Source organism: Passer domesticus, chromosome 6, assembly GCF_036417665.1.
Source record: "Passer domesticus isolate bPasDom1 chromosome 6, bPasDom1.hap1, whole genome shotgun sequence".
NCBI classification, from domain to species: domain Eukaryota; kingdom Metazoa; phylum Chordata; class Aves; order Passeriformes; family Passeridae; genus Passer; species Passer domesticus.
The window spans coordinates 13,856,148-13,883,979 of NC_087479.1; the positions used below are offsets into that span (position 1 = coordinate 13,856,148).

The 27,832-nt window shown below is 34.8% G+C and overlaps 1 long non-coding RNA gene across 1 annotated transcript in view; it reads right to left on the reverse strand.

Annotated features, from left to right (window-relative positions):
• LOC135302068 (uncharacterized) overlaps positions 1–27,832 on the reverse strand; it is an 89,641-nt gene that overhangs the window by 49,350 nt on the left and 12,459 nt on the right. Inside the window, exon 2 of the long non-coding RNA XR_010363760.1 lies at positions 6,797–6,873. This is a non-coding gene — a long non-coding RNA (uncharacterized LOC135302068). The remainder of the gene's footprint in view (positions 1–6,796; positions 6,874–27,832) is intronic.

The window sequence follows — 27,832 nt, forward strand, 5'->3', positions numbered from 1 at the left end:
AAGCACATATAATTTGATGACTGTTCACAGAATGCCAGCTGTAAGGTTCAGACATAAACTGTTCTTCACTATATGATTATGCCTTATAATTATGTATTCCCTATATGATTAATATATTCCATACAAGAGAAATCATACTATGGAATGCTTATGAACTGACCATATATGACCATGATACAGTAGGGAGACCAGTCCCTGTCCACACATGGGGGAAAAACTACTGTTCCTGAAAAAAATGGTTGCATACTGCTTGGTACATCCTTCCATAGAAAACATACCTGACATGCATGTCTTTAGGCACCAGAAATAATTATGGATAAGAAATAGAAATAAGAATAGCTTCAGCTTAACTTGGGCAAGAGAGATAATACAGCTGGGTAGCATAAAACTGCTTCAGTAACCAGCCAAGTTATAACTCTCATTAATTGTCAAAGCCATCTCTCTGCTCTTTTCAAAGCAAAGCCATCTAGGAATCTTCCCCGAGCTTGTTCGGCCTCAGGACGGACTTTCAGCTTGAACTCTAAAAATCTTTAAACAATACTTGAGCTATCTGTATAACTCTTCACTTGGACCTCTGCATACTCAGACATCACTTCCTTAATTATAGCCCAATAGCTTGCTTAATAATTCCAAGTTCTAACGAATATCACAAAATAGAAGTGGATGATAATATAACATGTGGCACAGTGACAGAACTCAAAGCAACTGTTCAGGAAGGGTGTAATTATCCATATTTCACAGATCTTTAAAATGAGGTTCAGAGGGGTAACATCTTTCCCTGGACACAGGGAAACTGTGGTAGAGACAGAAGCAGTCGTGTAGCCTTTATTCCTGTACTATCCTATTGTGTTTTGAAATGTGGAGTAAATGAGACATTATCATAAAATATGCTGTAATCATGGTTTTGATTAAACCCCAGATCATGTTAAAATACTGGATTAAGCTCAGTGTTTTAAAAACAATTACATCCAGTACAGTAATAGAAGGACATGTTGAGCAGTTTGTTTTATTGACTCTTAATTAGAAATATATGCTTCGTTTATCATAGTACTCTCTGTAGGAGATCAAGGTGCAAGAGGTTTCAGTCTGATGTCACCATATGAGCAGGTTGGGAACAAGTACATTTCTATAAATTAAAATTAGTGCTTTAATGGGGCCTAAAAGAATTTTTTTAATTGTCTATAGGGATGAGTAAATAATTGCTTTGTCAGTACACTTCTCGCTTGGTCTGTGAGTTTTTAGAATTTTATTTTACTTTTTAAGAAATATTTTCACCCAGCTCTTAGACAATATTTTTGTCTTCCTTCAGTTTGTTCCAGACCCCATGTTAGGATGAAAATTCTGCTTTTCCAGCAAAATCCTGTGTAAGTCACTCAAATATCTTCATTTGTTAAGTCAATAATAAGACTACTATAATTCTCTGTCACACCAATAGCTCTAGATTCAGTTATATGTGACAGATGAGTTACTAATGCAAGTAAAACTTCTTGTTCAAACAGTATGCTATGCTACTTTTAGAAACCAAACATTTTACCACTTAGATGATGAAAATATATCTGATCTATCTTGTAAAGTAATCAGATACATTTACAGCAAATTTTGTGCACTATGCAGCTAATTAAAAAGACTGTCTTTCTGTAAAACAAATTATTGGACCTGAAGGGTACTCATGCAACTCTAATATTTCAGGCAAACAAAACAAACCAACAACAAATTAAGGAGTAGCCTTTTCTCATTTCATTCTGAAAAATAAAAAAATCCTGCATTATTTTAAAACGTTTCATATTTCTTATGAAACCACAGCATCAAGAACCAAAACACTTAAAATGTCCATTAGATTACTGCCCAGAATATTTTATTTTTCTTGAAAAAAAACCCCACCAAAATTATGTGCAGAAATTACAATTCCTTATAAGGTTCTGTGGTCATTCCAGGATCAATGCAAAATAAAAACACAGAGCAGGAATGCTGTTTGCAGCCACTATTTAAAAAATAATTCATATTACCTCTTTTCAGCTTTTAAAAGGTATAATTAGACAATGCTAGTCTAATGCTTCATGTGAAACTTGGGCCTGTTCTGTCTGAAATTTTAACTAGTCTGCAACAACATGTTTTTGGCTTACATTACATTCATTTTACAAACATGACTGAAATTTCCCTCAGAAACCTCTCCCATCCTCTCTCACAAAAAAAGCATACACAATGCATGGGTTCAAAAAGCACTAAAGAGCATCACAAAAATATTTGTTACCAGATTTATTTGATAGTTTGTCTATCCATCAGCATAAAGAAAAGAAAAAGAAGAGAAGAGAAGAGAAGAGAAGAGAAGAGAAGAGAAGAGAAGAGAAAAAGAAAAAAGAAAAGAAAAGGAAAGGAAAGGAAAGGAAAGGAAAGGAAAGGAAAGAAAAGAAAAGAAAAGAAAAGAAAAGAAAAGAAAAGAAAAGAAAAGAAAAGAAAAGAAAAGAAAAGAAAAGAAAAGAAAAGAAAAGAAAAGAAAAGAAAAGAAAAGAGAAGAGAAGAGAAGAGAAGAGAAGAGAAGAGAAGAGAAGAGAAGAGAAGAGAAAAGAAAAGAAAAGAAAAGAAAAGAAAAGAAAAGAAAAGAAAAGAAAAGAAAAGAAAAGAAAAGAAAAGAAAAGAAAAGAAAAGAAAAGAAAAGAAAAGAGAAAAAACATTGAGACAGAAGAAAAAGTAATTGTGGAAGCTAAATCAAGATAATAATTTAAGATGTTAATTTAAGATGTCTCTGTTCATATGTTTTACTGTTATTGTTGTTACTGTTTGCTGTTGATGCTACCGTTTTTATTCTTTACTTGTCCACTGATATTTTGAATTGAATTATGATCCAGTCCATGAATATCTCTAGTGTATATGAAAATACTTCCACAGAATCATTTTCTTTCTTTAAGGCTATGCTGAAAAAAAAATATGTTCACCAAAACATACAGCAAAGTTTGATTCCCTTGTACTTAATATGCAAGCAACATACCTGGAAGCAAAATGTTCACATCCCTGATCCAGACCACAAGGCCCTATGTCTGCTTTTCTCCATCAAGTACCTCAGAGAAACAGTACTCAAAATATTCCTACTTTTTTTGGTTCTTATTTTCAATTACAATTATTTTGAATGTTTTCTCCCATATTACTCAGAGTACCAAAACCCAAGGGAATATCTCTCTCTCTCTAACACAGAAAATTAACAGCATTTTCTGACTAAAGATGAATGGTGATTTTCTGGGCAGTTCCACTGCAAGGGCCACCTCTATTGCTTTCAGTTTTTTCTAAGATTTACCTGAAAGACATATAAGCCCACAAAAATCTGAGCAGAGGGAAAAAGCATTGCAAGGGGCAAAGAAGAAAGTAGAGGAAAGCTGCAAGAGCAGCTTGTTTCCTGTGTAGGTGAAGAATGTGACTTTCTTGGCAGCAAGTCCATGGGCCTGATTTGTGATGCCATCTGAGGATCCCCTTGACATGAGCTCCAGAAGTATTCACCATACCCCATGCTACAGGGAGTTTATTATTTTGAAACTCATTTTCTTAGTACACTTTTGAAACCCTAAATAATAGAGTACACTGAAATCAATTGATGAAAAATGCTACAAACAGAAATTGTATTATCAAGGGCACTCAAAATGAGGTTGAGCTATTTTAAATGCAGGTATGTGTTCCCAGCTAGTCTAATCGATCCCATACAATACATGTAATTGCAACTTTATGTCTTATTATTGTCTCCACAGGGGTTTTGTGGAAACAAGATGCTTCACATTACACATTTCCTATGATAACACACAAACATTGAACTATGTTTTTAAAGAATGCAAACATAGAAGTCTTAGTGAAAAGTGGGCAGCATTCCTTTTTATGGGAAATCTTATTTGTAGGGATGCAGTCCAAGGACTCTTTTCCGCCAAAATAGCTGCTGATCTAGATTCACAGAAAATCTTTAGACAAAAATATTTATCCTTGGTTTATTGTTTTCTATAATGAAAATTAGTTTGTGATTAAGTACCTTTGCTGCTGAAGAGTATGCAATTCCTTCTCATCTTCTCTTCAGCTAACAATTACAGGTTTTTTTCTAGTTGTACCCAAGAGATCAAGAATTCCTGTCATATTCCCCAAACAGGTATCTAAACCAATCTGAAATACTCAAGTTTACTTTCTGTAGGATGTGTCTTCCATTATCTTAACCAATTCTGTAGTGGTTTTTATCTCAAGCTCTCCATATATCTTTGTATTCTTTCTAATCATGAATATCTGGAGTGGACAAATTATTTCTGGAGCTATTGCTTCTGTATCAAATATAAAATAAATGTATTGCATTATTCTAAAAATATCTTCTATACTAGCCCCTGAACACTAACATGTTGAACTATGGTACTTACTAAGAGTAGAGCACATAGGAATATTCACAAATAAATCCTCGCTGAAGTTGTTTCTTACACAACTTTGTCATACACTTCTTTGTTCCTAGGTACACAAAACTACCTTTGGCCATTGAAATGGATCCTGCACTTAACTTTTACACCTGTTTATTTCTCCCTCTGAAGCATGTTTTATCAGTAATCTGTCACTCTGCAAATTTCACCAATTGAATTATTTTCTCACTTCCATGTCAGCAACCATGCTAAAAATGGTATTATATATACAGCTATGTTCCCCAGGGCCTCCTTCATGCACACCCAAATTAAAAAAAAAAAAAACAAAATATCCAATTACAAAATTTTATATTTTCCTTTTTCATCATAGGTAGTTGACTAGCACCTTACAATAGTACGAGCAAGATCGTTCTCTTTTTTTTTCTGGGCCCAAAATAATATTCAGAGTTATCTAACAGCCTGAATATAGCTGTATGTATTTCTCCCTCCTGAATTCATTTTCTGCTACATCATACATGAAACTAGTTTATTAGCTCTACAAAGAGCAGGACAATAATTCAACTCTGCCATGTCTGGGCACACAGATTTTCTGGAAAATATCCTATAGGTTGTAATGCTATTTTTGCAAGAGTAAAAAAGCTGGGGGGGAAAGGTATCTATTTCCAGGAGATAATCATAACCGTTGTGTAGCTACTGTGCTTTATTTTCAACAGTTTGGTACAACATGATCTATACATTCTTGCATACAAAGAATTCCCTCTCCTCTCTCTCTTAGATTTTTGGACAATAAGGATTGATTGGTCAGAATGTTACAGAGCTCAGCAGAAGGTCATCTCAAAAAACTTTTCAAGGAAAAAGCAAAAGATCAGGTCAGTAGTATGTATAGGAGATATAACTTTTAGTCAAATATTGTTCCTCTTCCCACCACAAAGCACATACTGTAAGCAAGGATAAAAAGGTGACTGCCAGCTTTATTGGTCCCAAAGGATGTCATTGTCTTGTCAGACCTTCTGATGTCACATCACCACTGACTGTAATGGCTATCATATGAACAGCAATGGCTATCATGGGCTGAAGTCTAATTGTGGAGAGTCTGCCACAAATTCTTTAAATTTTTTTAATAGATTTAGTGCATCACTGTGAGGCTTCTGGGAAAAGCCAAGTCTGAAAAGATTTGGTCAAGAAACATTTTTTTAAACATCTATAAGCCACTCTTTTTTTCAGAAAAAATCTGTTTCTTAGACAGCAGTTTTGGTTTTTTGCCACTGCAATCTCTTCATAAGAGTATGCATTTGTGAAGAGTTCAGTGATACCTGTTTCAGGATTAGCTTTAATTATCTGGTTACAAATTTTCTCTTGGGTCATCTCTTAGAATATACCCTTTTGCATGCCTTCTTCACATAGTTCCAGGTAGACTTTTGTGAGCTGAAGGGTTGCAAAGCAATTGCTGGCAATAAAAAGAATTTAAAAATAGTCAGAAGCCACAGAGACTATTTTTCTTGTCTTTGGAATATTTCCTTCAAATTGCCAGCCACTAGGAAGAGAGCATCTCTGTTAGTGGAGCAACAAAAATTTCCAGAAACTTACTTATTATCAGTTATGTTTCATGAAGAGAAAACTGTGCTTCACTAAGTCTGGACAAATAGAAGTAGAGATGGTAGTATATAATGTAAAGAATAATGCATAGGTAGCTAAAATGTCATCTCGTTGAAGTTATTAAAAACTTGGACATCAGTATAGTTATTGTCACTGGGTAACTAGTAAGGACTGAATTTGAAGTATTGTTATCCATTCAACAATGATGTCTAGAGCTTAAAATAAACTCTAGACTATCTGTTTCCAGCACAATGTGTGAAATGTATGCTACAATATAATGTGTTTTCTTAATTTTAGAAGAAGTCAGAAGAACAAGAAAGAAGGTAAAAACTTGTTCCTTAATGTTTAAATGAGGATCAATTATTTTGATTTGCAATTAGGAAAAAAACAATCACAGTATTAAATGTTAGGAAGTCAAAAGTAAACTCCTGAGGAAATATAGTTAAAGCTGGAGGATAACTCACTTCAGAACAGAGTAGTTATCTAAATTCAGCTAATAATATCCACAAGAAACAAGTTACTCTATATTATGCAATGTATATCAGGAAATTGTAAATGTTAAACAAGGATTAGCTATGAAAAAGAAATAGACAAGTAAGAAAGTAATCTATAGAGGATAAAGAACAAAAATTCCTCAGGAAGGACCCTTTCCAACATGACAGCTCCTGGAAGATTAAAGGTACTCTTAAAGGGCAGCTATAGGTCATAGCTATAACATGTACCCCAAGAATTTCCTTTTGTATTTATTAAGCAAGGGAAAATAAAGCAAGTATAGAGCAGCACACAAGAGATCATTAAGCAGATGATGAAGACAGACTTTAACTTACCATAGTAGATCTTTTCTTGGAAAAAATTAATTTGGTTGACTCTGTTGCCAGGAGAAGTCTGGGAGAGAGCCAAGAGACTTATGGCAATAAATCAATGAGAAATAAAATAAACACGAATTAGAGACATTGTCAGAAAGTTAATGTCTTGCTATCTTACTTTTCATAATACAAGCTAGTTCCTTATAAATGTTCCAGCTATTTTTGCAAAGGAATATTTTTTTTTAAATGGCACTGATCCTAACGACATTTGAGAGGACTTCAGTCAGTAGAAGCAGAAAAAGGCAACTAAAGCTTCTTTCTGCTCAATACAGTGTTTTAAGAAAAATCAAATCAAACCAGACAAAATCAAACAAACAAGCAAACAAGCTAAAGACAAGCAGCAAACTACCACAAACCTGAATTGAGTGATAATGGGAAGGCTGCAATGAATAGTTCTCTCCATAGCATTGAGCACTATCAGAAAGTGACCTGGGCTGACGTTGGCCAGTTATCAGAAGTTCAGAAAAACACAGGTACTACAAAGTGTATCGTTAATGTTATCACTAAAATTTGCATTGTCCTTGAAAAATCATGATATTGGGAGGCAGAAAGACCATTAAAGACAGGTTTCAGATCAGATTTGGAAAATTACTCCAGTACATGCAGACATCAACAAGTCATGACACTTCACTGTATAATAGGCATGTATTCAGGAATGCAAGTAATTACATTCTGTCTTCTCTAAAACAGTGTCCCTTTTGTTTCGTACTGAGAAATCATTCTTTCCTGGAACACACTCTGGTGGAGAAGTACAATTTACATTGTGTTATACCAAAGCAAAATGAGGCATTTTTAAAGGAAAGGTGTGACTCCAATATATGTCCAGCTTTTGAAGTATATTAACATCATACTATAAAATTGCCATGTAAATATAACTTATTATTATTAGAATCAGCAAATGTTTCTCTATTTGAGAGAATTTTCTTTCTCTGAAACAAACAGAAATATCAAAGAAGCAAACTGCCTGTTATTCCATGTCAAGGAAGGTGCATATAAGCAAATGAAATGGATAATTTAAACTAAAAGCAATACAGAAATCTCACTTTCCTCTTCCCCTCCCTCCTCTACTCATATATACACCACACAAGGGAGGTGAGATGCTTAACAGCATGATAAAATGATCCTCCTATGGCAAACACTTTAGGGAACTGACTTTCAGCATCCCGTCCGTCCTTCGGTTGCTCTTATTGCTTAGGTTGTAGAGTCAGAAAGTTATTTAGCTGTACACATTATGTTCTGAGTGAGCTGAGTGCATGTAATTTATGACTGTTGCACTTTAATGCATATTTAATAAAGCTGCAGACATTTATACACCAAATCAACTGTGTCAATTTTGTTTGCTTTGGGAAGATGGAGATGTCCCATGGCAATGCTGACACTCCTAGTGAGATTTAAATTATAAGGCATTTCATTTGAGAGGAGAGCACTTTTAATGTACTATAGCTTGATACAGCAAAAATAATCAGCAAGGGCTGACTAACAGATACAGGGAATGAGAACTAGGATAAGTCTTGTAAAGAGTCTCACCTTTTGCTTGCAGACAAAAAGAAGGAAATTAGATACTAGCTGGCTCAGAAAACCCCCAGCAAACAACCAAAGCCGACAATTAAATTTCACCTCAGGTTTTAAGGGGAGAAGGGGAGTCCATGTAGAACAGGAAAAGAAGGATAATCTTTCTAAATTAGAATTGTCTACAGAAGTTCTAAGTGTCATTTCTTTTTTCCATACTAGGACCACTACATAAATAGAAGTAACTTTTCCTCTCTCCCATTAAGTTTCACAGCAGAAGCGAACTCTCCCCTGATGCTTACAATATTAACTGCAGTTTTAATCTGAGATATTTGTACCAATTACAAGGAAGATAAATTTTCCTTTCATCTCTTCATATGCTTTTCAATCTAATCAATAAAAATGTTAGAGCAAGAATATCAATAGAAACTGATTCAATAGTTTCTAAGTTTATAAGCCCTTTAAATAACTGTATGTGGAAGATGTCCCTGATCCAGTAAAAAAGCCTGGACTAAAGCTAGCTGCTCTTTGAAGCACAGATCTGGACTGCAGTCCTTGTTCTGACAGCCTTTCAGATGGATCTGGTTTACCTAGCCAAGCCTCAATGCTGCTAATAGCCTGGAGGTCTGCAAGGCAGATTTGAAGAGCCGCTGCCAAGTTGCACACTGCTGCAGCTATACAGCCAGCAGCAGCCAAAGCAGCCAGCCTGAAGCTGAGTGGATTTGTCAGAGCAGTGATTTCAGGGTAGGTATGTCCACAAATGTCCAGGGTTTTCCCACGTTTGATGGTATGAATATTACTGCTGAGTCAGGTTTTGTATCAGAACTTGAGGATGTGTTTGGAGAATTACTTCCTTTTTTTGGCAGCAAATATTAACTTCTCTGATGGATAACCAGTCAGGTAATGACATATATGAATATAAATACAGGGTATTTGACTGAGGAGCCTAAAATTGGAACTAATCAACACAGCTGAGACTTTGTTAAAACCAAGTCCCACTTGGAAAAGAGTGCACTGAGACATATTCAATATTTATTTAATATATATTCTGAAAATATTGATGACAAAAATATGAGGTCTTAATTGAAGCGATGAACTGCAAATCTCAATGAAAATATGTCAGGAAATCTGTACTTTGTTTTGTAAAAACCTAAAAAACTCAAACATTTAAATCAGAATAATTTATTCTTTAAACACTAAGAACTTAGGGGACAAAAGAGACTGACTCCATAAGAATCAGTGGGAGCTTCACTGATGTCAACTGACCAGGATTCCACCTTGTAAGCATATTTTGCTCCTACAAGTCTGATTGTTATCATTCTTTGTATGCATACTAATGGTGAGATTTTGCAGTGTTCATGTATACATAGCACATATTTATTGTTCTCAAAACTTAGGATTATAGTAGGAACTCTATATTCCTTAGGTTCTGTTTACAGAAAGGGGGACCATTGTCTATCAGTCAGGGAACCAGGCCACTCTGGAGCCCCGTAGCTCATAATGGGACACAAAACACCAAAGCAGATATGTGTGAGAATGAATATAAATGGAGTAAAATATATTGATTTTCTAGAATTTCATGTTATAGATCCCTTCCTTTTTTTTCTTTTTCTACCAATTTTCAGACTTCTTTCTTGTCCCTCTTATAAATCTTAAAATAACTTCTTAAAATATTCAGTGATTTTGATTGTTCTTTTAATCTAATTTCTATTCCTCCCTTGCTAATGCTAAGGTTTTCCCCCTTTACACAGAAAGAAAACATAGTAATACAAACTATAAGAGCACACACACAAAAAAAAAAAAAAAATTACCCTGCATGTATAGAGCATTTTCCAGCCTGAGAAACAAAAAGGTGTGACCAAAAAGCCACAGCTGGAATAAAGGTTTCTGGAAGACATTTTTTTTTGCTATAATATCAAAGTACAATGCAGCAAGCTATGGGCAGCAGCATGATTTATTTCTGCTCATCTGGTGTCACCAACTCTACCCTCACTGCAGATGATTACAGTACAAAATCATTTAAGGTTACAAAACCCTGCTCAATCAATACTATTCAGTCCAGCAGCTCAAGGGTGTAAAAATTACTCTGTGTCAACTGTTCTCTCTTCTACTGTATATATTTAAATTGGACCTTGGGATGACCATTTATTGCAGTGCGTTTTATGGACTCCCAAAAATAAATGACTTTTTGACATAAACTTTCAGGCTTTCTAAATCCAACTTCCACACTGCTTGAGGCTAGAAATTTCATCTAAATATTATTGAATTCCAGCACAACATTAGCATGAAGAGATATTTACAATAACACAGCCATTACAACTCAATCAAAAGCTGATTTCAGCCAGAATTATGCAGAATTAAATCTTGCAGGATTCAAATTATTAAAAATCTGAGACTCAATAAAGTGTGGTCTAGAAGTCCCATTTATCAAGGGAGCAGAAGTGCTTCTACTGTTATAGAGAGTTTTTCATATATATTCTGCAAGTATTTGCATGAATTTTAAAACATTTGAGTTTAATTCTTATAGAAATCAAGTAACTATACCATATTTATACGGCAGTAGGAGCCAAGTGAGAATAATTTCTTTATGTTTTCCTTTCTACATCTCACATTTTAAATACATTAGGGGTTTTTTTATTTCTGGTTCCCACTGGGTAGAAAAACGTTAATCCAAAATTCAAGAAATGTATGTATGCTTGGTTCCAATAAAAAGGGAACCAACACACCATTAAAAGTAGCTAGAATGAATTCAAAGCAACAATTAAAAAGAACATTTCTAGGCAGATAATGTACTGAAAATAATCTCTCACTTATTATAGTTGACCAGAGCAATTGTTTTCAAAATTCAGTATATTCATTTTGGCCTTTTTCCAACTCATCAACTACAAGCAGGGTCAGAGTCCAGTTCTCAATAGTAAGGCACATCTCACTCCATATGCTCAACTTAGCCCCCTCCTCTTACCACTTCCCACCCCAACCCTTCAAACAAAACATCCCATGATTAATTTCAGTATTTTTCATTGACTTGTTTAATGTGTGATGGATGAAGTCCTGGCACCTGTCTCACTGTGAATCCTTCTCATTGCTTGCTTCTTTCCAAACCACAACATTACTATCCTAATCCATGTGTCCTATTTTCACAGAAAAACCCAAAGCCTGTCTTGGCCTTTATAAGGATAAGAAGTAAAGGCATGGATCTTTAGTCAGTAACTTCAACACTCATATTGCACCAGCTCAACACTTAGTTACAGAACAGCAATACTGACCTAAAACAGAAGGTTTCAATTCCCCTGGTTTTACCCCTGCTCTAGAAATGATGTTGACTGTATTTCTGAGTAAGTTCCAATTTTTTTTGTATTAAAGAGATGCAGAAGCAATGTCATGCACAGAAGCTAAGTACTCAGTCTGAACACTGCTCTAATTTGAGAGATTACTACGAATTACCACTGGCAGTGTTGAAATATCAGCTTTCAGTCCTTTGTCCTGGCTCATTTTACAGTACCATAATAGTCTAAATAACAAAAAACTACATTATATGCTGATGCCAAAAGAAAATGTCCCGTGCATCTTCACAAAACTAATTACTTTCCATCACAGGGAAATCTCCTAGGGAATTAAAGAACTGGGTTGCCTTCTTCCTAACCCAAGCTGGCCATGAGATCAGGTCATACTAAAAGCTACAGTCTAAAGTGAAACCTGTAAGCAGCATCCACAGCTCTCAGGCAGGACAAGATGGACCCTGCTTCCCAAACACTCTCCTCCAGTCCCTGTCTCTTCTCCCACAGCAGACACAGCTAACACAGCATCTCCAAGCAATGTCTTTCTTTGCACAGCCAGCTGCCAGCAGTTCTGCTGCTCTCATGGAACCAGCTTCTCCAGCTCTGTCATCACACAACAGCTCCTTCACATGCAGTGCCACTACCCTGCAATTTACACTTCATGGAGATCTGATCTCTGAATTTCTGCTCTTATGACTAGAGAGGGAGGATTTGGATCCAATTTGCTGTATTCTAGTTTTGATTTCATTCTTATTTAAAATTAATTTCAAATTGACCAATAATTCTTTAAGTAAACTGCTCAAAATTAAAAGGAAATAAGCTCAGTCAGCAGTAAGAGCAATCCAACAGCTAAACCACCACTAAGAGGAGGTGTTAAAACACCATCTGTAGATATATTTAAAAAGGGATTATAGGGCACACTGAAGATTAGATGATCTAACATCCCTTCCAGTTTTAATCTCTGATTCCATTGTTCAGTTGGCTTAACAAAGCATACCCATATTAAAAGCAGTCCTATAACATCAAATAGTGAAGTATTTTTCAGGCAAAATTGTCATTAACTGAACAAAAACCAGTTATGTACCGCTCACCAGGCATTAGAGCATTTGCTTTTCACCAGCCTGAAATTATGTATACTTCACTCAGGTATACAGAAACCACTTTTATTTTGATATTAAAACTGCATTTTGGTGAACACATAAGAGGAAATATGTTACATAGTATCAACCAAAATTTGACTTTGATTTGAGATACAGAACACCATTCGAGTTAATGGAAGCTACAGGGGCACAACTAAAGACAGAATTTTCCCCTAGATGATAATATAAAATTATACAGCAGAAGAAGGTGAAAAACTAAAATAAGGAATTAAGTAATTTAAAAGTAGAGGTTGCAATTTCTATCAGAATTTGAATGTCTACGATTGCAAATACGTTATGTTCTTTGACAGGTCCAAAGAAAAGTGATTATTTTCAACTCAGGGAATGTATTTTAATGCCACTTAAAATTTATGCTGTAACAAACTTCACAAATGAGCCTTTCCTTAAAGAAGAGATTGTTTCATTATATTGAATTTTTTTGTTTCTTTTATTTCCCAGGAGATCTCTTAAATAAAATGGTAACATTACAATTGGGAAGTATGTGTGCGTGTAGGTGCATGTGTGCATGTGTCAGAGACAGGAATTTTTTTTACTAGAGTAAATAAAAAATACTCTAAAATCTTTAAATCCCATTTATGAAAGCTAATACTTTTAATAGCTTTTACTATGGATGGGAAGAAAATTTCATTCACAAATGGACAGATGAATTAAGACATACTTAAACATAATTAACTTTAATTGAAAGTATACAAAGAGATCTTATTCAGATATTCCTTATGCAAGTACCAAGTTGAAAACAATGCATCAAGGAATTATCTCTATTCTTTTTGGCCCATTATATTTCTACAATAATCAAATGAATTCTTGAAATACAATTTATTCATAGAAAGATGTATCTTTTATTGCTATATCTTTCACATTCGGTGTGCCTCAAAGTGTTTTATAAACCAGTACTGTAGGCATATGTGGACACTGGAAATTATTATCACCAGAATTCTGCTTTGAAAATAATAGCTTGGTTTATCATAAGGGGAAAACACTGCCAAGGGGAAAGAAGATTCAAATTTCCCTCTCAACACTAAAGAAATAGGAGGGGTTTTTTTCTTTATTTGAGGTAGTCGGCACTGATGGACTGAATAAATAGCTAATGCATAGCTAAATGTCTGGAAGTCTGGGACCTTTTTGTTCTTGTAATGCAGCTTGCAACAGCCCAGACTTTAAAAGGTGGAAGAATGAAAACTGTAGTCGACTTGAGATGAACTTTTTTGTGATTGATGTGACAACCCTTCCGTCCTGGTATAAATATGCTGAATCCGGAAAAATAGGGAGACAACATGACTTTTTCCTATTTGCATAGCACCTACCACAGAAGTTTTTGATGACAAATGCAAACAAGGAAAAATTCTCATTTAAATTGAAGGCAAAGAGCTATCTGGAATTAGCTGTAATAATTATATTATCACTTTTTATGCTGGTCCATCTCAACTGAGTTGCTTTCGTATAGTTTAAAAAAAAGGTAAAAAATTGTTCCATAGGATTTTTATTAAACAATTCAGAACAAAAAGAACAAAAGTTCTGTTAATAGAAAATGAACAAAAAATTAATAAAAATTCTGTTAAATAAATGCATTAGCTCCACTTAAGTAAAATAAGAATATTCTCTGCTAAATACAGAATTGTTAGAAAAATGAATTAATTTCTTAATTTTCAATTTTCAAATATTCTCTTTTGTACCCTTCAGAAGACCAAATTATTTCTTTTTCTTTCAGGAAAAAAAGAGAGCTAGAGAGCTTTAGAATCAATTGTCAATATCCATGCTGAATTTGACTACTTTTAAGGACTGTCAAATCACCAAGCTTCATTTACATCTAGATCATTTTCCTGGACTTTAACCCAGGCCATTCCTAAATGTTATGAAAATTACTCTGTATGATATATTACTTATTTTAATCAAATACAATTTTTTCTAATTGTCAGTGCTATGGCAAACTCACAGGGGATGGTCTGACTTGTGTACATTTCTGACAGTGAAATCGGTAACAACAGCTGCTTTGTGCCAGCCAGCGCATGTACCGTACCTCTCAAGCCTTGTCATTCACATCTCCCCTAATTACCAAACATCTGCTTTCCATTTCCATTAACACTGCACTACCAGCTTGTCTAGTTTAATACCAATGACTCTTGACCTCCCCCAAGGAAGACACTTTCTGTCAAAATTCCCCCAAAAGAAACCAGCTCGGCACACTAAATTTGTATTAAAAAAAAAAAAAAAAAGAAAAAAAATCCACAAAACACTTCCCCAAGGAAAAGCCTCCTGCAATCAGATAACTAAGATTAAAAGTAATCTTGAACAAAGCAAACATCCCTTGCAAATTGTGCTGTATATCTCCAAGAAGCTTAAAATCTTTAAGGCCAGAAACATGAATATTCAAATGTGATATACAAAGCAATGGGTTACATGACAGGTTACAGTAGCAGCCTATAGGTTAGGGTGACTGCATTTCTGGCAAATATAAAACTATTATCTGTAATGATATCTGTCTGCTTAAATAGAGACCATAATGGAAGGTCCCAACTGCCTCTATTATTTTTTTAATTATAGGTTATTATAATGGTGTTAATGTTCACTGGTTAATCCAGGATCCTAAAATTCAAAAGAATTATGACTCTATAACTTAGAGCAATTCTTTTTCTTTATGCCAGGTTGTGATCTCATAAAAATTTATTCCTATTTGGAAATCAGATGGTACTTAAAATATTTAATAGCTTCATTTTGTTTTCAAGTTGCAGTACAATATAAAAAGTACAAGAATTTTTAAAAAATAAAAATGGGGAAATATTTTAAAGTGACTGTATGTATAATCATTGCCATCAAAATGACAGAGCAGTCTACATTTCTCTTAGCCTTGGTGACATTTTTACCCTGGACAATGACACAATTTAAGACAATGCATTTCTCAAATTTGAGGGTTATATTGTGAAATTTTGATAACAAATGTAAAGAAAATCAAAATGCGTCTCTCCCAATTTCACAATTGTGATCTAAATATCTTTTTCTACTCCAAAGTTTTCCATAGTGTTATCTCACTAATTGTGAGGCAAAGAACCACAATATAACCAGGCACTTCTTTGCCTCCAAAATCCAGTATTGTGATTCCTTGCAATCTAGGCAGTAGGTTCATTGCCTTTTACAGTACAGATAGTTCCCACTAGGGGAATGGACACTCAGGAGAGATTTACACTGCCAAAAACACAATTCTAGAACACGGTCCTCAAATATCTCAGATATTAAATGTTCGAGTTTAAGTTTATTAATGAGTAGGAGAGATAAATTGTTGATGCAAGGGGAATGAAAACTAAAGCATAAAATCATTAGGATAATACAACATCTTCTAATTTCCACCAGCAAGTATAAAAGGATTCAAAGTGCTTTACTGCAGGATATCTGCATTGGTATCAGCTTAGTGGTGGAGGATGGCACCGTGGACAATGAAACAAAAGAGATTTAAAGAGAGGAGTTTGTTTGGGAGTGGGGGGTGGGGGGTGTTCAGTGTGCTTTGGTCGCTTTTTTGATAAGAAAAGAAAGTGACAAGATAAAATGCCGGAAAAATTATGTTAAAACTGTGAGGTTTCAATGTATAGTATCTTCCTAACTGTCAGCCTCCCTGAAGAACCTATCACAGAAAAACAGTTTAACGGAAAGAGAAAAAAATGATCTTTTAATCTCAACAATAAAAGCATTCCAGCCTTTGTATCTGCTGACTTACAAAAAAGTGCTTTCTAACAACAAAAGATGGAGCAGTAATTACATAAATCTCTTCATTCTTGATGAAGACACAATGGAGTATAAGGAAATCAATAGTGTTTCTGCTGTAATTCTGGTTTTTATTATGAGCTGAAAGCAAACTTGTTAAAATTGGATTCTGCTGCTTGTGTGTGTATGCCTGTGTGTATGGAAAAAAAAATTAGGATCCAACAACACCAAAGCAAGAACATGCAGCTTTTAAAAGCATATAATTTTTGTCCTATAATACTTATAAGACTTATGATGCTGTGAAATCTTACATTAGAAAATGGGTATTATAAGAGCAATTTAGCATTTTACATATATCTTGAAAAATTGATAGCAACATAAAAAATACAGTTTTAGTGGTTGTTCTGCAGACAGCCAAAATGCCTAAAGGTTACCAACAAAATTGAAATCCATGTATTAAGTAAACTAAATGCACCCTGAAGTCAAATGTTTCTACCTTATTTTCAATAAATTGGCTGTAATGATTTTATCCCACAACATACATTTATTATACATGCCGCTCAAGAATGAGTAATACTGTTGATTTTGCAAAGAAAAGGTGGAAATTATTGCATTTAAAAATAATTAATAGATGGGTCTGCATACCTTTGAATTAAATTAAAAGAAAAATATTTCTTTTTTGTGGAGATGATTGCATTCATATCCTGTTTGGTGTGAAAAGTAGATTCCAAAAAGCTTTTAACTAATTTGTTCAATTTGTTTCAAAGCCAACATGAATAGGCTTGGTGCAAATTCAGATTCATTAAAACTTAATTAATATGCATCATTATGCAAATGAGGTTGCAGTTAATGAGTTCTTAAAAGAAGCTTTCTTTAATTAGTTCAGTTTTAATGGCATCATCATTTATCTGACTTGTTTTTAAAGCCACATGACATACAAAAAGTGACCATCCTCTACAATGTTGCAGTTTCTGTTTCCTAATTGTGTTTCATCTTAATTCTTTAATGCTGAAAACTTTGAAAAAGTTAAATGTTTTGATGTTCAGTTCTACTGAATGTTATTTCAATTAAAAATACACTGTTTTGTTTAGACTAGAGATATGTCTCTTCTTTTTAGTTATTTTTGCCTCCTATTATATAGACACTTGTTTTTCAGTGTACATACAGAAATGGCAAGATATGTTGCTAGCAGTCTTTAAACTCTGGGATGATTTAGTCTATGTATTATTAGTGGAGTTCACAAGGTTGTATCTATACTGCAAGACTTTACTAAAAGATGGGAGTTTATTGAGAAGCAGTACTACGAGGAGAATCAGAGGATTAGTACAGGTGTGAAACAAAACAGGTTAAACAATTGTCATGAGAACTAAAAAGACAAAAGCAATGTAGCTACACATTTCTGCAGTTTCCAATCTGGAAGCTTCAGAAATATAATAAGTTTTAAAACATCTTTAAATCTACAAAATATTGTGCTACATAATTGCAATTATGTTTTGACAAGCTTTCTTCAGAATGTAAGTTCTGTGTGGGGAAAAATTATAAGTCTTTTACAAAGGTGTCATTTGCAATACAGCAGAGTGATTCTTAAAGAGTATGAGACTTGCAGCATCTCTGCAATGAGCTAGTCTGGCCACTTGCCTTTGGGGAACACATGCAATCATGCAATTTCTTGTTTGAACCTCAAAACCTTTACAGCCTGGGCTCCAGGTAACAGAAATACTGCTTGCAGTGAGACTAAATGCTGTGGAAGATATTCTTGAAACAGATGTAATTCACTGCCAGCCTGCAAATAATGGCTCAGTTTTTAAGCAACTGAAGCATTTCAAGTTGATTCGAAAAATATGCAGCCATGGCTTGCATTTGTTTACAACTCAGGTTGAGGTAGGCAATCAGATTGGTTGTATCAACATGAATTACCAAATAAAAACTTTGAATGCCCTTCATGTTTTGTTTATTCATGTTAATCTAAACTAGAAATAATTTATGCCAACAGAAAGACTCCTAATGTTTCCAGTGACCTCTGGATCAGGCTGTTGGAATATCACATTAAGGGAAAATGGGGTTCCACACAGCTGTGCTTTTTGTTCAAATCTGTAGAGCCGCTTGCATGAGCAAGGGCAGTTTACCTCTCTGCACTCATGAGGATCAGGCATGTGATAGAGAATTCATCCTACCTTCATCATTAGCTACTGATTGCTGGGTTTAAGTGGTACCTGTGAGAGAATGGTTACTTTTCTAATATGGTCAGCAGTGGTCCTCTTTTCTCACTGCTCCTCACCCAAGAGCAGACCACTGCAGAAGATGAAGAGATGGAATAATAGTAGGCAATTGATACTTTGGTCATTTGGCTCCAGTGCACATAGCACAGAACCCCACATTGTTGACAGATAGTAATGTGCAAGGATTAATCTGGTGAGATTTTACCATGTAAAGACCATCTGGAGAAAGGAACAGAGGTGATTATGGCACTCTGGTAGAAAAAACAGTAAAGGAAGTGAGAGAATGCAAGATCTAGGCAGAGTTCACATGTAGAAGCAGGTAAAACATGAGTAGTACAGAGGACACTAGAATATCACTAACTGCCACTTGCAAAATATTTGGAATTCAAGTACTTTAAGAGACAAAAAGGAACTGAGATGCTGTTGTAACATAGGGCAGAAGTTTCAGTCTTTTGCCATTTCACCAGGTTTTCCAAATAGAGCAAATGGAAATCAGTACATCAACTCCAGCTTTCCATCACACATGGACTTGGCTTGGAGAGCAGCAACTTTATTTTGGGTATAATTCTCAGACAGCTGGACAGACCTATCACAAGTGTCCAACAAGATCTACTCTCTCTTCCATGAAAAGCCTACTTTTTTTATAACCCATGCTTCATCTTTTTCTGAAGTCACTATGGGAAAACATTGAAACTAATCAGGAAAGCTGCACTAGTTACCTTCAGACATTTTAAATGCAAAATTCCTGGTCAAACACTTTCAGAGATAAAATAGTACAGATGATGATTTATAGATATTTAGTTTTCTGGACAGCAAGGTTCAGCTACTTAAATTGTGGTACACTACACATCCATGAACACTTTGCTTGGAAGTAGGTAATGAAATCCCTTTGGCAGAAATGTGAGGATGTGTTCTGTTTTACCTGTCATAACCTCCTCCATCTGAGAAGGCAACAGGGGTTAAAAGTTGCAAATTTTGTCACTTGAAAGAAGAGAGGACTCGACAAATACAGGATTGGTGGACAAAAGCCAACAATTTCCAGGTACCAACTGCTACACTGATTGTATTTCCACTGTTGCAAACTTTTCTGTGTCTGTGCCTTTGTAATAATTGCCAAACACTGATATTAAATTGCAAACATTTTGACAGGGCAAGTTCCCCTTCTCTCTTTTATTCCTCTTCTCATACAAATATTGCAACTAATTAACATCATTTCTATAAGAGGAATAGAGTTCCTTCGCCCACAAAATGTTCTATCACTTGAAGCTTGGGTCAAATATCTAAAATGTCACACTATCATCATTAAATCGATGTTTTAATCCTCCTTAATATATGACAGAAATGAGCTGTCAATTATGAGAGAAATATTGGCATTTTATTCCTGACATAATTTTCAATGCAAGAAATAAAACACCAATTAAACAACAATTATACACCAAGGTACGACATGTTATGTATTTGACATACAGTAAAATAATTAAAAAAATAATTTCTCACTAATAGTAAGGAGACTAGGAGTTTATTAAGAACATCAATTATCTCTTGTCTTGATTCTTCATCTCAGTACACCTTAATACTCCAGTGGGAATTATGGCCCAAAACTACAACACTAGCCTCAAGTTAGGAATAGAAGAAAAATATTCAGGAAATGTTAGGGCAGGCAGTGACTGATTTCTGAACTTAGCTCTGGGGAATTCCAAGAAGAATGGAAGTCTTACTGCAGGGACAGAGACAGAAGGAGAAAAAAAATACAAGCAGAGATTAAAATAAGATGACTAATTTTAGGAAAGTTACTTCCATGTGCCAGTGCTTCCTCTTTGATCATGACTTCTTTTAAATTACAGCACCCGTCAATCTGTCCTTGCACATTTAGGAAGTGTTTCCTTAGATGCAAGGAAAATGCTGGTACCAGCAAATCACATAATTCCAGGGGATTCATCTATGCTGGATTCCCAGCAGAGCACTGAGAGAGGAATCTGCCATTAGTACCAGCTGCGTGTATAGCACACAATCTCTCTCTAGCGATCGCAGGGAAAAGCCAAGTACTGGTTGAACTCAGTTGTATCTTTCATTTTAGAGACAGCAAATGGCTATTATGTGTCAGGTCCTTCATGACTTCCAGTGCCAGCTCTTTGTGGGAAAGCTTCCTCAGATTAGCTTGAATGAAACCTTTCTTCTTGGGGGACTGACTGCAGAATGAGAAAATCAGTCTGTGAACCTAGGGTAGCTAGGATTGTTGCATTCTCCCCAAATCTAACAGACCAATGGTTTTTTAGAAGACCTTTTTTTTTTTTTTGATGATGTCAAGATAAGAGGGATTTCAGAGGATGGTTTTCTATTTTAAGAGGGTAAAAAATTTAGCATCCATATTAATTTACCTTTATAGCTTCATCACTGACTTTCACTGAGACCAGAATTAGGCCTAATTTTTAAACATCAAATAAAGGTATTTCCTAAGGGCTGTTATTCTTTAATTATACTTCTATTTTTTATTTTCTGCAGTGGACAATAACAAGAACATTTCCAACCCCAGACTCCACATATTGCATAAAAGGTCTCAGTTAGAAGTCTAGGAATATCTTGCAAAATATATTCAGTAGGATACAACCAACAGACAAAGTCCTGTATTCAGATAACCACACTCCACATTGGATAAGTTATATTTATATTCAGCTGGAAGCTTCATTATCCTTCTGAAGGTGGTAGAAAATCTTAATCTGAACTGTAATCAGTCCCTAGACTATCATTAGTGTATTTCAAGTATGGATAAGAAAGCTTAATTCTGATTTTATGTTCAAGTAAAGAAGAAATAAATCTAGTGGAAACTTGTGTGAAAGCATACAGGCTGAGTTATCGTGGTTCCAAACATTGTCATCCACCAGCTGAGTCCTGGTAATCCATCACTTGTGTACTCCAAACTATTTCAAACACAAATGAAAAGGGTTTTGTTTGGTTGTTGTTTTTTGGGGTTTTTTGATATGCTACTCTATGACCAATCAATTACTCATTAATGCAGTAACTACTCAACTCCTTTGGACACACTGACAACATCACCACACTTCCATTTTTTGTTTTGTATTTTTCAGTAAGTCAGACCTCTTCATCTACATTAAAGCAAGAGAAAGTTGGTATCCCTTGATTGTACCCTCAATATTGTCGTCACTTTCCTCTTGTGGAACTGACACATTTGGCAAACATCCTCAGATACCACCTCCATTACAAACCTCTACAATCCTTTTTCATTGTAATCACTTTCTCTTGGCCTCAAAAAACATCTTGAATACTCTGTATTAGCCTGGATGCTCTCAGGTGATTTCTCTTAGCAAATACCTTTCCTTTTTTTTTGCCCATAAGCATCCTATTTGTAGGTGCTACTTCCCTCACAACTGACCTGGCAGGCTAGCCAAAAAAACCAAAAAAATGCATTTTTATTTATGAAGCACCCAAGAAAACTTTGTGTATCTAGTTGTAAAACACTGTAAGTGGTAAGCAGTAAATAGGAAAGAGAACATAAAACTGATGAGCACTTACCCTCTATTCCCTACTGATGCTTCTACTTAGCCCTGCTTAGCATTTCAATCTATATAAAGTCAATGGGCCATATAACCTTCTTCTATATACACTAACCAATTAACATTATTCTTTAATAGGAAGAAGTTTAGGGAATTCTTTTTTCCAGTTTGCTTCAAAGTAGCACTGTTACTAAACATTGGTGAGGAGTGCAAGAAGATGCACTTGCTCTATGAAGACAAATGATGTCTAAACTACTGGAAAACTTGCATTTATTTTTAATAAGAGGACCTTTTAAGCAATACTTTCTTAATAGTAAGTAAATGTTCCATATACCTGTTAAAAAGTTACTGCACAATATTGCACTTCCAGACTACTTAGCAAACCAACAATTTAAAAATACACAGAAAAGTATGGTAAACTAAAAGGGAATCAGTCAGATTCTATCTTGCTTGTCTTTTTTTTTTTCCTCTTGTTTGGCCAAAAAAAATTTTTTTTTGAGTCCACTTTTCTTCAGAGGGTGTTTAAAACTCTTTGCTTGCAGTTGCTCAAGCACAAAAATAATGCTTGTTTGCTTGCAAACCCTTCAAAGAAAACAGATTGGACAGTTCTGGAAGTGAGGTTGCATTTGGGGATTTGGAGTGGTTTTCTTTTCTTTCATTTTTTTGCTCCCAAGTGTCTAAGGTTGGATTACTTTCAGGGAAATTTATCTTTTGAAGCTCAGATTCAGCACTTTTAGTTGGTACAATCTTTTCAATATTCTTTTCATCTTACTACTTCAATATGATATTACAACAATTTTAAAATGTGAATTTAATATCACCCAAAACCAGGGCCCAATTTATATCATCTTTGCTCATTCTAATTATGCTTTTTAAAACTTCATTGCGGCGTCTGTCAGCTATACTATCCTAAAGGAGGACAGTACCTTAACAGTGAGAAAGTGACCCAGCCTCTTGCAGATTTCAAGCCACACTGTCTGTTTAGTAAATATTTCTGAAACATTATCTCATACCAGGGAGATGTTTGCCTGCACCTGCCCTTCAGAAGAAAACACATATGCTGCTCAAATTCTTCTTCAGAGCTCTTCCCACCTGTCTTTGCTTTTAAAGCAGTAAATGGCAAACCTAATGATAGGGAATAGGTGAGATTTTTCTTTCCTATGGGAAGGATGGTACGTTAAAAAGGAGCAAAGTACTCTGGCTGTCTTCCCATTGGCTCCTTGGGTACAACATGGACAGCTACACCAATCATTTAGACATGGAGTGGGAGAATTGCAAAGATAATTTAAGTTTGGTGAGGGCTGATAAACTGTTAATGCAGAAAATAGACGAATTAATTTAATAACACAGCAAAGAGGCCAAATTTCATTAATTCTGACCACTAAAACTTGAATAGGAAGATCTAACATTTACTGAACATTTAGTAAAGAGGAGAAGGAAGAAGTCCCAGGAAAAGTGGCAATAATTATATAGTCTATTGGATCAACAAAGCTGCAGGATATAAACCGTGCAACATTTCCTGGGAATACAGCACCAAATCTTTTGGGTTTAAATAGGGGCTGTAACTAAGGGCAAAGTTAGTTCAGATTTAATTCTGATTAGTTCCGAATTTGCAAAATAATTTGAAAGTTACTATGAAATTACTGTCTCTTGAAAGACAAAGGAAAAACAGAAAAAATTCTAGAAAAATGGAATTCACAAAGAAGAATCCAGAAAACTTTGATAATTAGTGACTAATACAATGGAAATGTGATCAAAATAAGTGACTACAGAGAAGAAAACAGCTGACCAAAAAACCCAATCAATTCAGTATTTGGGATATTGTCCCTAAGGAGTTTTTTCCAAATCCAACAATACTTAATTTTAGTGACAGCTTGGATGATACAATAAAGAATAAATTTATAAAATCTGTTAGGAATAGCAAGAAGGAGCTTAAAATTCAAACCAACCTCAGTAAATTAGAATAATGATCCAAAACCAGAAAGAGTACTGCTTCATACAGGGATAGAAAAAATGATGTTCAGAAACCTACAGTGAGCAATAATTGGCTGTGTTAGTGCTGCGTGCAGTTTTTAGGGGATTATAGTAGATCTCACACTGAAAATGAACCAATGCTGGTATTGCAACAAATGTCAGAAGCATCCTGGAATTTTTAACAGGAATATCTCAACAGGAAGAGACAGTTTTCTCCTTGACTAGAAATGGAGTATCCTCAACAGAAATTGTATGCCCTTGATTTAACCAAGACATAGACCAAATCTGAAGTGTCAGAACCAGCAAGAGGCTTAGAAAGCAGATCCTGTAAAGAAATTCTGAAAAGACTGAATATATTTAGAATAGAGAAAAATTAAGGAGCACGATGAAAGCCTTCAAGTGTATTAAAAATTATTTTGAAGACAGTAAGCAAGACTGCTTTGTCAAAACACACGACAAAAGTGATTTGTTAATTTGCAGGGAAAACCAAAATTTTTTAGATATTAAAAATCTTTCTAGATACAGAATTTTAAAAAATTAACCATGTTAACTGAGAAAAGCACTGTCTTGGGGCTTAGGTAAACAGCTTTCAAGGTGATTATATATACATTTTCAGAGAGATGAACAAACCATATTAAATAAAAATATAAACCTGAGTCAGCCTAAAGTGTAAGTTTCACTACACATCCTCTATAAATAATTTTCTCTTAGAAATTAAATTTCTCTGGGGTTTTTTCCCCCATTTCTTTTGGCCCTTTTGGAGGCAATTCTAAAATCTCATCATTTTAATGTCAGAACTTCTTTATATTTCCCTCATTTGCTTCCTCCTAGTTGCTTACTTTCCTTCTACATTTCTCACTGTTATTGCACTTAACATATAAAATACAGATGGATGAAAATCATATTAAAATCTTTTACAATCAGTGAAAAAAATTAAATTCAGATATTCTTAATTTAAAAAATTAAGTTTCAGATAAGACCCTAAAATTGATCAAGTTTTATGATTTGTGACTACCAAATTATTGAGTGCCAATTTTGAAACTCCAGATGGTTTCTAAGCTTTCTCTGTTTCTATGATTTCTGTCAGAGCCACCTCAATCACTGTTCTTTGACTATTGACATGTCATTCAGGTTTTTATTTACAATTTTACTTGTCCTTCTTATCATATGGACAAGAGACTTCTTGCAGCTAATTATTTAAATTCTCCAGTAGCTAAAGCCACATGTAGTAATTTCAGTAGTCTACTGAAATAAGACAAGTATGTTTCATTTTCCTTCACATGTACTTAATGAACCCCATAAGCACATTCAATCATAAGAAAACTCCACAGGCACACTTAAAATAAAGTCTTCCTTTGTGGTTAAAACTTTGTCTTTGCTCGTGGCACAAAATTGTCATGAAAGCATATCCCTGAGGTTTTTTTTCCACAAATTTCTCTCTCTTCTACTAACACCTTAATATATGACCTTGGGAATATTCCTTAACCTCTCTCAGCTGTTACCAGCTGAGATTGACCTAGTTAATTCATGATGGTAGTTTTGTTGGTACACTTTTTGATTCATTTTTAGACCTGATAATATATTTCAATTAATAATATTTGGTTAATATTCTATGTTCATCATTTGTATTACACAGTGTAAAGACTGAGAAACAGTCTGTCTAAAATACTGTTTCTCTGAACACGGACTACTGCATATAGTAAAAAATGCAAATAACTTAGGCTCGGACATAGTGAGTAACTACTATGTACTACACAGGCATGTGTATGGTAAAATGCAAAGTGTCTTCCATTCATTATGACTTTGCAGATTCAAATTCCTCTCTCACAGCACAAAAGCTAAAGAAAGATCAAAGCAATTAAACAAAAAAAATATTTAAACTGATAACAGCAAATACATGAGAGAAAAAAAAGCCAACTTGTTACCCTGAAAAAAGGGTAAAGTAAGTTAATGATAAATGTACATGAATAGAAGTGTACTTAATATCTGATAAAATATTCAAAATGTAATTAAAATAATCAGTATACTTCATGAGACTGCTGGATATAAGTCAACAGGAAGGCCTTGTCCAAAGCACAGTGTTAGTATTGGTTGGTTAGCCTCAGTTAACGTGGGACAATTAGCAGATTGTACATGTTGGCAGAGACAAACATAGGACTAGTTTAGCTTGTCCTGAAGGCTAAGTTCAAGTTTTGATTCCTGCTCTCCAAGCACAAAATTTATGTTGCTGTCTGCCTAAGGCCTGACAAATTTTGGATTACAATGCTGTCCTGGAGTTCCTTATAACCTCCACTGATGCAGCTGCTGCCAGATAGAGAGGGGATATTGGACCAGAGAGATTTATAAATACTCAACCTGGCATCCTGGGTAACAAATCTACAAGAGAGCTGCTGATGAAGTCCAGGATTCGAGCCATACCCATTCAGCATGACCAGCTTTTTTCCAGGAGAGCTGTGAGTGCTCAGTCACAAATAGCAAATCACTCTCTTCCTGTTACCAGCTAAGTTTGTGATGTTCTTCTGAACCTTCACAGTTCTTCTGCAAAAACATTTTTATTTCCTAAGGTGCATCAGTTTTGAGGATCATAACTTAATGGATCAATTTTCTCCATGAATCACATGGAAATACACAGTGTCAGAATCACTTTTACTCAACAGTAACCATTGATTAAACCACATGATATTCCCATAGTAAAAGAAATTGTACATATTTTCCCCTTGCAAGCTTTTTCTGTGAATAAGATTTATTTTTAAAAGAAAGAGAGCGCATATGAGTCAAAAGGTTCATTTACAAGGCTGTCATGGAGACAGCATTTTTAAATAACTACAACTGCATCAAATGATAATCATCAAACCAAACAAAATAAATGCCAAAATACTCTGAAACCTAAAAATAAGAGCCACATCTAAATTGCTCTAATTTCTAAAGCTTTACAACGTTTCAAAAGGTAAGTCACGTTCTGAGTGTATACTCTTTGTTTTTCTTACTTGAAGAGCAGTGAAGTGGTTTGTGAATCAGGCTTTTAAGACATTTGGCTGTAGCAAAATTGTAATAAAAAATGCATAATATGTACTTAAGAAGGAAAGTAACACCTCTACCATAAATTGGTTCTTTGAAATATTTAAATTAAAAAGTCCAAAGCATGCTATGCTTGCATAAAATAGAATTAAACAGCATGTAACTTAGATATGTGAGTTTCCTCCCAGAGATAAATTTAAAATTGGGAATGCTCAAGGAAAGGAAACTTTATTCAAGACAATATCAACAATGCTGGTGGAATTTTCTCAAATTCAGAGTTTGGGGATTTTTTGATTCTCTGGGAGACCTTTCTCTCCATTGTAATTCATGAAAATTATCACTAACAATGAAAAGAATTCGCCCTTTAATTCCATTCCTTTTAGTACAGTGGAGCAATTTCAGTGAAGAAAATTTAAAAAAAAAAAAAAAGCCTCCTTTAATAAAAATTAAAGTATATCTCTATGGTTTAATACCTTGTTCTACTCTCTAACCACAAAACCTGAAAGTCCTTAGACGCTGTTCCCACTCAGGCGTAATTCCCACTCAAGTATACTGGCATTTTGCCACAATAAAACAAGTAACACGATAAGAATTCAGCCATGAGACTGTATCAGTTTATTGCAATATTTCCCTA